At 42.4% G+C, this 7,157-nt stretch overlaps 1 long non-coding RNA gene across 1 annotated transcript; it reads left to right on the top strand.

Moving 5' to 3' along the window:
- Positions 1-327: 327 nt before the first annotated feature.
- On the top strand, positions 328-2,365 carry LOC123357052. Its single transcript, XR_006575498.1, has 3 exons — positions 328-647; positions 1,246-1,293; positions 1,573-2,365. It is a non-coding gene; the product is annotated as an uncharacterized LOC123357052 (long non-coding RNA).
- Positions 2,366-7,157: the final 4,792 nt, after the last annotated feature.

Below are 7,157 nucleotides of genomic sequence, written 5' to 3'. Positions count from 1 at the left end.
GGGAATGTTTCTGAGCTGGACAAGTTCTTGTCTATTCTGATGAACTTCTCTTTTATTTTTACAGAGGATCTAATCTGGTAAGTGTATCCATCCTTTACTATATTCTGGTCCATTTGCTTTACCTCCTAAGCAATCAGCCTAATTACACCTCTACCCCGATATAACGCGACCCAATATAACACGAATTCTGATATAACGTGGTAAAGCAGTGCTCTGTGGGGCCGGGGCTGAGCACTCTGGTGGATCAAAGCAAGTTCGATATAACACGGTTTCACCTATAACGCGGTAAGATTTTTTGGCTCTCAAGGACAGTGTTATATCGAGGTAAAGGTGTATAATAAAGCACCCCAGGCCCTATTGGAAGGGAGGCAAAAAATAGAAGCAAATGAGAGCATCATACACTGTGTATATTTTGTTCCCTGATCCCATGGGACTAGAGCCCAAAGCATAAGGATAACATTACTGAGGGAGAGTTGTTATCTAATTGTGATACATATTTATATATTATTCTCTTTTGTTTCTCCAAGAGGAATCTGATGCCTTTGAATCTGGGCAAGCAAGTGAGGAGCTTAGCGGAGAAGCAAGTGGTGAACCTAGTGGACAAGTCAGTGGAGAGCTAGGCTGGGAGCCCAGTGGGCAATCTATGGGTAAGTTAATTCTGTTTCTTTCTGTTACTTTGTTACTGCTTTTACATTTCTCTACTTATCTGCCAAGAGAGACTGACAAGGTGAAAGAAGCCCCTAGTCCACTCCTTGCACCTGAATCCTCCACAATGCACTGAATTTTAGCCTCCTACGCACCCACAACCTAAGCAGCTCCCTGATTTGGCCCTCAGGAAAGGACAAGCTGGGTCCAGTGCCATATAAATGCTCTCCTCAGGTGTATATGATCTATCCTAATATCCATGGATTAAAGGGACTTCCCACTGTAATGAGTGTCATCTGGGCCAACACCAGGGATTGAACCAGGGACCTCCACAGCTAAACATGAGTCATTACAGATTGAACTAAAAAGACAGGCTCAGAGTGCAAGCAGACTCCCATTCTCTGTGGGTCGGGCTGAGAAAGAGACATATAACACTTATTGACCAGTGGGTTACACCACTGCAGGTTTAGTTCTGACTAACATAATAATGATAATGCCTAGCTCTGATGTAGCACTTTTCATCAGTAGCTCTCAAAGCACTTAATTATTCTAACTATGTAGAGTTTCCAGAAATAAGCCTCTGATTTTTGTTCATTGTAGGTCAATCCAGCCTCCCCGAGGAAAGCAGTGGAAGTGGATTTGACCCCTGTAAGTGGATTTTGCTCTGTCTATTCTGTTGTCATTCCCCTTCTCCAAAAAGATCACAGTCCTGCCATTTCTGCATGCACCATTTGACTCCTCTCTTCCACGTTAATCAGTGGTGGCCTTGAAGGCTAAAGAATCCAGAATGAATTGTCACTGAGGTGTTCCATATTGTAGGTCTCTATCCAATCGATCTCTGTTTTGGATGGTGAAGGCATCCTGGCTCCAGACCAAAGAATTCAATTCAATTTTTACCCATGCATCATACCCTTTCTCTCCTTTTAGCATATGAAATACATTGAGGTGGATGAAACGTCCCCCCCACTCCCTTCACATCATCAGCTGCATTGAAGGAAAATTCAAGCCTCAAAATGAGAAGCACAACATCACCCTTGAGAAATGAGTGTGTAGAGCATTAGCAAGAGTGCTGTTGAGTCTGTTAAATTTCTAATATTTGTGATTATTCTCTTAATAAAGTATTTAGGGTGCATTATATTCTGAAAAGTGACTGTAAAAATGGTGACTTTTCATTCAGTAGCTCTTCTGTGTGCATGTATCAAACTCAGAGTGACTGACTTTAGTGACTAAAATATGTTTTTTATGTGTGTTCATCCTGAAGAGCCATCACAGTTCAGAAGCTGGAGTCTAAGCCTTCTTCTGCATCATCCACAGACTTATTTACTAAAGTCTGGTTACACCTGTGCAAAGCCATTGATGGGAATGGGACTGCACAAGTGTTACCGAGGGCAGAATTTGTCCTGGAGTGCTTTTATTATTGGTGGAGATGTATGGGGAAAAAAGAACCCTGCTTGATTCTTGGAGCTCAGGCTGAGTTTGCAGAGTCAGCAGCTAGAAAAAAACAACATTTTTATTTTTATTAATTTGATCTGGAGTCCCAGAAAGATTATATGCATGGAGCCCCACAATGCCATTTATACAGTCACTTTTCAAAATATGACCATCCTCCAAGCTGTGATGAATTGGAGGGATCTATTGAGAGGTGATGTGCAATAATTAAACTGTGACCTCTGAGAATTCTTCAAGCAGGTAAACATTCTGCCATTCTCTCAACTAAGATCTATCCCTTGCTAATATAACAATCACTGTGAATAAAAAATGATATTAAAATGCTGATAGTGTGGCTCTCTATTGCAGCAGCAGATCACATCCTCTCCTTGCCTGCATAATGTTTTTTAAACTCTTTCACTTCATGATCTTACACACTAGCAACAGTACTGCATATTACAATCTAACAACAAATAAAGCCCATAGTTGGGACACACGTAATGTACATGTGATGCTAGTCAACCCTATTAATGATTGGTGAACAATTTTCTTGATCCACTTGCCTTGGGAGTCCATACCACAGCCTAATACATCTCACCATCAGGAAGCTTTTCCAGACGGCCAACCTAAAATGGCTTTTTATCCTTATTTCATAAGACAGTTTCTCCAGCCCATTAACTTCTGCTGCTGGGAACTTGTCCTGCCTTCCTTCTACATCCTGAGCTCCCAAAACCCTCTGCAACTGCGGGGTCACACAGTTCTCTGGCATCCCACCCACTGTCCATACTTCAGGGCGAGGCTTCCTGCAGGGCTGAAGTCATCTGTCTGTCCCCTCTAACATATGGCCCCAGCCCTATCTTGCTTATAGGTTTGATCCATCAGCACTGGAGACCATGGAAATCATGTCATTGACTTCAATGAGAGCTAGACCAGGCCTTAGATTTAGGCATATATGTGTTCATATGTAATACACGTTATACCAATATCACCGTTGGAGCTGATCCAGAGTCAGCGCTAAAGATGTTTGTGGAATTTTGAGTCCACATTTCCTGCCTTTCAAATGGTTTTTATTTATATACTTCAATGAAAACTGATCACTAGGTAAAATGTAATGGCCTGTGTTATACAGGAAGTCAGACTTGATCATCTAAGGACCCCTTCTGGCCTTAAATTCTATGAATCTACAGATCTATGAATCTATTTTTAAAAATTAAACACGGTCCTGAAACATTTTAATGTCCTTTTTTTACTGGGTCTTACACCAATCTTACACCAATCACCCTAATCAAACACATCTCCATGATACATTCAACTGGGGAATTAGTTCTGGATTCCCAATTCTTATTTTATCATAGCAATGGACAAGCTGCTTCACAGCCTGGATCCTGTTCCCATTAGTAAACGATTATTGGCTTTAATGGTGCAGGATCAGGCCCAGTGTTTGTCAAGTGGAGTTTAAATGGTAAATCATAATTTCAAATAACAAAGCACAGACACTGAGAAATTAAATGATACCATAAGAAATCATGGCCTAATACCTAGCACTCAGATTGTACTTTTTAAACATTCACACAGCTTAAGAAGAATTCTCCATTAATCTTTCAATAATACTTGGCATTCAAGTTCTTTACCCTTTTCAAAATACTAAATTCAAATTAGTCCAATTTCAGTTTAAATTGTCTATTTCTTTTTCTTTTCTTCCACAAGGTTTGGTAATGGCAACTTTCCAATAATACTGATTTAAATTAATTGAGATGTATTTACAACTGTGGTTCATTTGGCTACGTGACTGTTATACCTTTGTTTTCTGTGTAATGTGCCTTTAAATCCCTAAGAACTCTGCTGTCTGTAGAGAGAGGCAGCAATTCGCTCTTTCTCACACACACACACACACACACACACACACACACACAGGGCTCGCTCAGGAAGGCTTTACTTTTGTTCGTTCATTTTTCATTTTCAAGTCATGGTGATGGACAATATCTGTTTATATCTGTGCGATCTTAACAAAATTATGTATATATGAATATTCAAAACTCAGTGTCCCTTATAAATGTACTGCACGATTGTTAGGGAACAAATAATAATAATAATAATTGGAGATATACCAATCTCCTAGAACTGGAAGGGACCTTGAAAGGTCATCAAGTCCAGCCCCCTGCCTTCACTAGCAGGACCAATTTTTGCCCCAGATCCCTAAGTGGCCCCCTCAAGGACTGAACTCACTGCTCTGGTGAGCCTTTGCTGTAGGTCAGACAAACCCTGAATAACTGGTAGATTTCAGCTCCAGACTCAGAAGATCATAGTATTAGAAGGGATTGCAGGGGTCATCTAATCTAACCCCCAGATATCTAGCTCCACAGTCTCTCCTTTGAACTTCCTCTTATTTGCCACCATTTCACTCTTCAGCAAATGCATTTGCCTCAGTAAATAACACTGGAAAAATGTCCAAAGGATAACACAAGGAAAAGCCTTGTGCTGGGCACCACATGTGCACCGGGACTCAAGCATTGAAGCTATTTGCTGTCAGTAAGATCCCTTTCTAAACTCCTCTCACCATCGCCTTGCCTGTTTTAATTCATGGTTATTGGGGGATAAGACATTTAAACAGCAACACAGGAGGTGAACAAATATTGTGAAGCTGCATGAAATGTGATGCAGGTAAGGCCCACAGAGTGGCACCAGCAGCTAACAAAAGTACCTTTTAGTTCTTTCACTCTTAGAGATGGCACTTCTTTCTACCCCAGAAACCTTATGATCTGCAGGGCAAGAACTTGTGACTCGGGGAGAAATGAGGCAATGGGGTGCTTTTCTCTCCAGACCTGCAGACAGACAGGGGATAAGAATAGGATGGGGTGAGGAATCCATCCATAAGTTACAATTACCAAGTCTATATAAATAGAAGTAATAGTTTGTGGGGCTAAGAGAAGCAACCTCAGTCTGCCTGATCTTTCTGGTTTGTGGAGAAGGAAGTCCGTCACAAGGCTCATGGATTCTGGTATTTACCCTCCTTTTATTTCAGCCTTATAGCATTCCTGCTCTCTTCAAGAAATGGGATTTACCCAATGAGAAAATGTGACACCGTGAGAGAAGCACACAACACCAGGCAGTCAGCAAATGGGAGAGGGCAACTGGAGTGTAACACCGCCAGTCAGCAGGGGGACATGGCAACATGGGATAATATGGAGCCATTAGCAGGGAGACAGAACAATACAAAGAGGGTGACCCCAGGGCACCAGCAAGGGCAATGGGAGGATTGAAGTGAGGCATTCAGCAGGCAGAGAGGGCAGCTGAGTGCAAGTTCAGGAAAGTGATTAGGACATATCTACACTGCAAAAGCTGTGCATGAGATAGCCTACCTGAGCCTGCTTGAATCCAGCTAGTGCAGGTACCAATAGCTGTGAAGACAGTGCATTGCAGGCTTCAGCACAGGTAGTATAAGCATGCGACACCCTGGGTACATACTCAGCTCGCTAGCCCACTCTGAAGCCTACACTGCACTATCTTCACTGCTATTTGTACCTGCACTAGCTGGATTCAAGCTATCTCAGGTAGCCCAGCCATAGCCACGCTGGGCAGACATACACTAGTTTAGTGAGAATCTACCCTGTAGTGCTTGCACAATTCTCCATTCCCATCCCTTTTCACTGCAAGAGGAACAAAATTTCCTCTCCTTTCTCCCATTGTCTTATCCCTGGGGCCATTAACAGCTATGTAACAGAACCAGTCAAGCAGGATGAGGTCAGCTTGTCAGTTTCTCATCACAGCTGGAAACTCTGGTTTGCTCACTTTTTAATTCATGGTTCCAAGGTCCCACACTGACTGAAACAACAAATGTCCCTCACCAATGCCACAGGGTTACAATGCCATTCAATTTTTTATTTTTTATTTTTTTAGTGGGGGGAATCGGAATGGGGTCCCTGCTGGGGGCAAGGACTATAATTTGCCCTACCTCTCAAGAAATATCTGAATTGGAACCACTGCCCCTCATCCCCATAACTACTTATCCCTAGGCCTAGTGTTTAAGATCTGGGCTGCATGAGTAAGAGAACTTTGGGCCAAATTCTGTACTCCTTTACACTAAGGTAAATCTAGAATAACTTCACACCGGTGCTTATGTCGGTGTAATTTATGTCACTCAAGGGGGTGGAATAATCATACCCTTGAGCGATATAAGTTATATCTCCATACATGGTAGTGTAGACATAGCCTCAGCCTACAGCAACAAGAGGACTTTTTCCATCACTGGCTATGTCTACACCTCCACTTATGTCGGCAAAACTTATGTCGCTCAGGGGTGTGAATATTCCACCCCATGAGCAACATAAGTTACACCACACGTGCTGTAGTGGTGCATCTGTATTGGTATAGCAGTGCTACTGCAGCGCTGTATATGTAGACATGGTCACTGTAGAAACACCACCTCCTTGAGTGACAGTAGCACTTGTCCATTGACCTAGCTGCATCTATGCTAGGATTTAGGTCAGCATAACTACGGTGCTCAGGTGTGTGGATTTTTCACTTCCCTCAGCACTATATCAATGATGACCTAAATGTTTAGTAGACCGGGCCTCAGTCTCAGAAAGGATTCAGGAGGAAGTTGAGACAGAACAGCCTCAGGGTAACTTTTTGACCATCAGTAACATCATGGATCAGGCACAGCAGTTATTCCCTAGTGTCAGGTGTATCCCCTTATGCAAAACTTCAAAGTGCCACAATACTTCTCCCTCTGCTGAGCATCTGAGCTGTATGGGAGTTTATTTAACTATGTAAAAGCAGCAAAGAGTCCAGTGGCACCTTATAGACTAACAGATGTATTGGAGCATGAGCTTTCGTGGGTGAATACCCACTTTGTCGGATGCATGTATTATGTAACTATGGTTCAAGCTTCACTCATTCAGACACTGCAGTCCTTGCTTCTGTTAGGCCTAAATAAAATGTAACCCAAAGCCAGTTGTGTCAACCTGAATAAAGTCAAGCTAACAGCCTAACAGAGGTTTATGGGTAATTTATAAATGGAAAGTCCCAGGGAGTTGCAGGTCTGTCTCTCACAAAGTTAAGCAACCATGAGATAAGAAAGGGAC

The sequence above is a fragment of the Mauremys mutica genome, unplaced genomic scaffold (assembly GCF_020497125.1).
Source record: "Mauremys mutica isolate MM-2020 ecotype Southern unplaced genomic scaffold, ASM2049712v1 000286F_np12_subseq_1:100877_obj, whole genome shotgun sequence".
NCBI classification, from domain to species: domain Eukaryota; kingdom Metazoa; phylum Chordata; order Testudines; family Geoemydidae; genus Mauremys; species Mauremys mutica.
The sequence above is the reverse complement of the archived record's forward strand: the minus strand, read 5'-3'. Positions and strand labels throughout refer to the sequence as shown.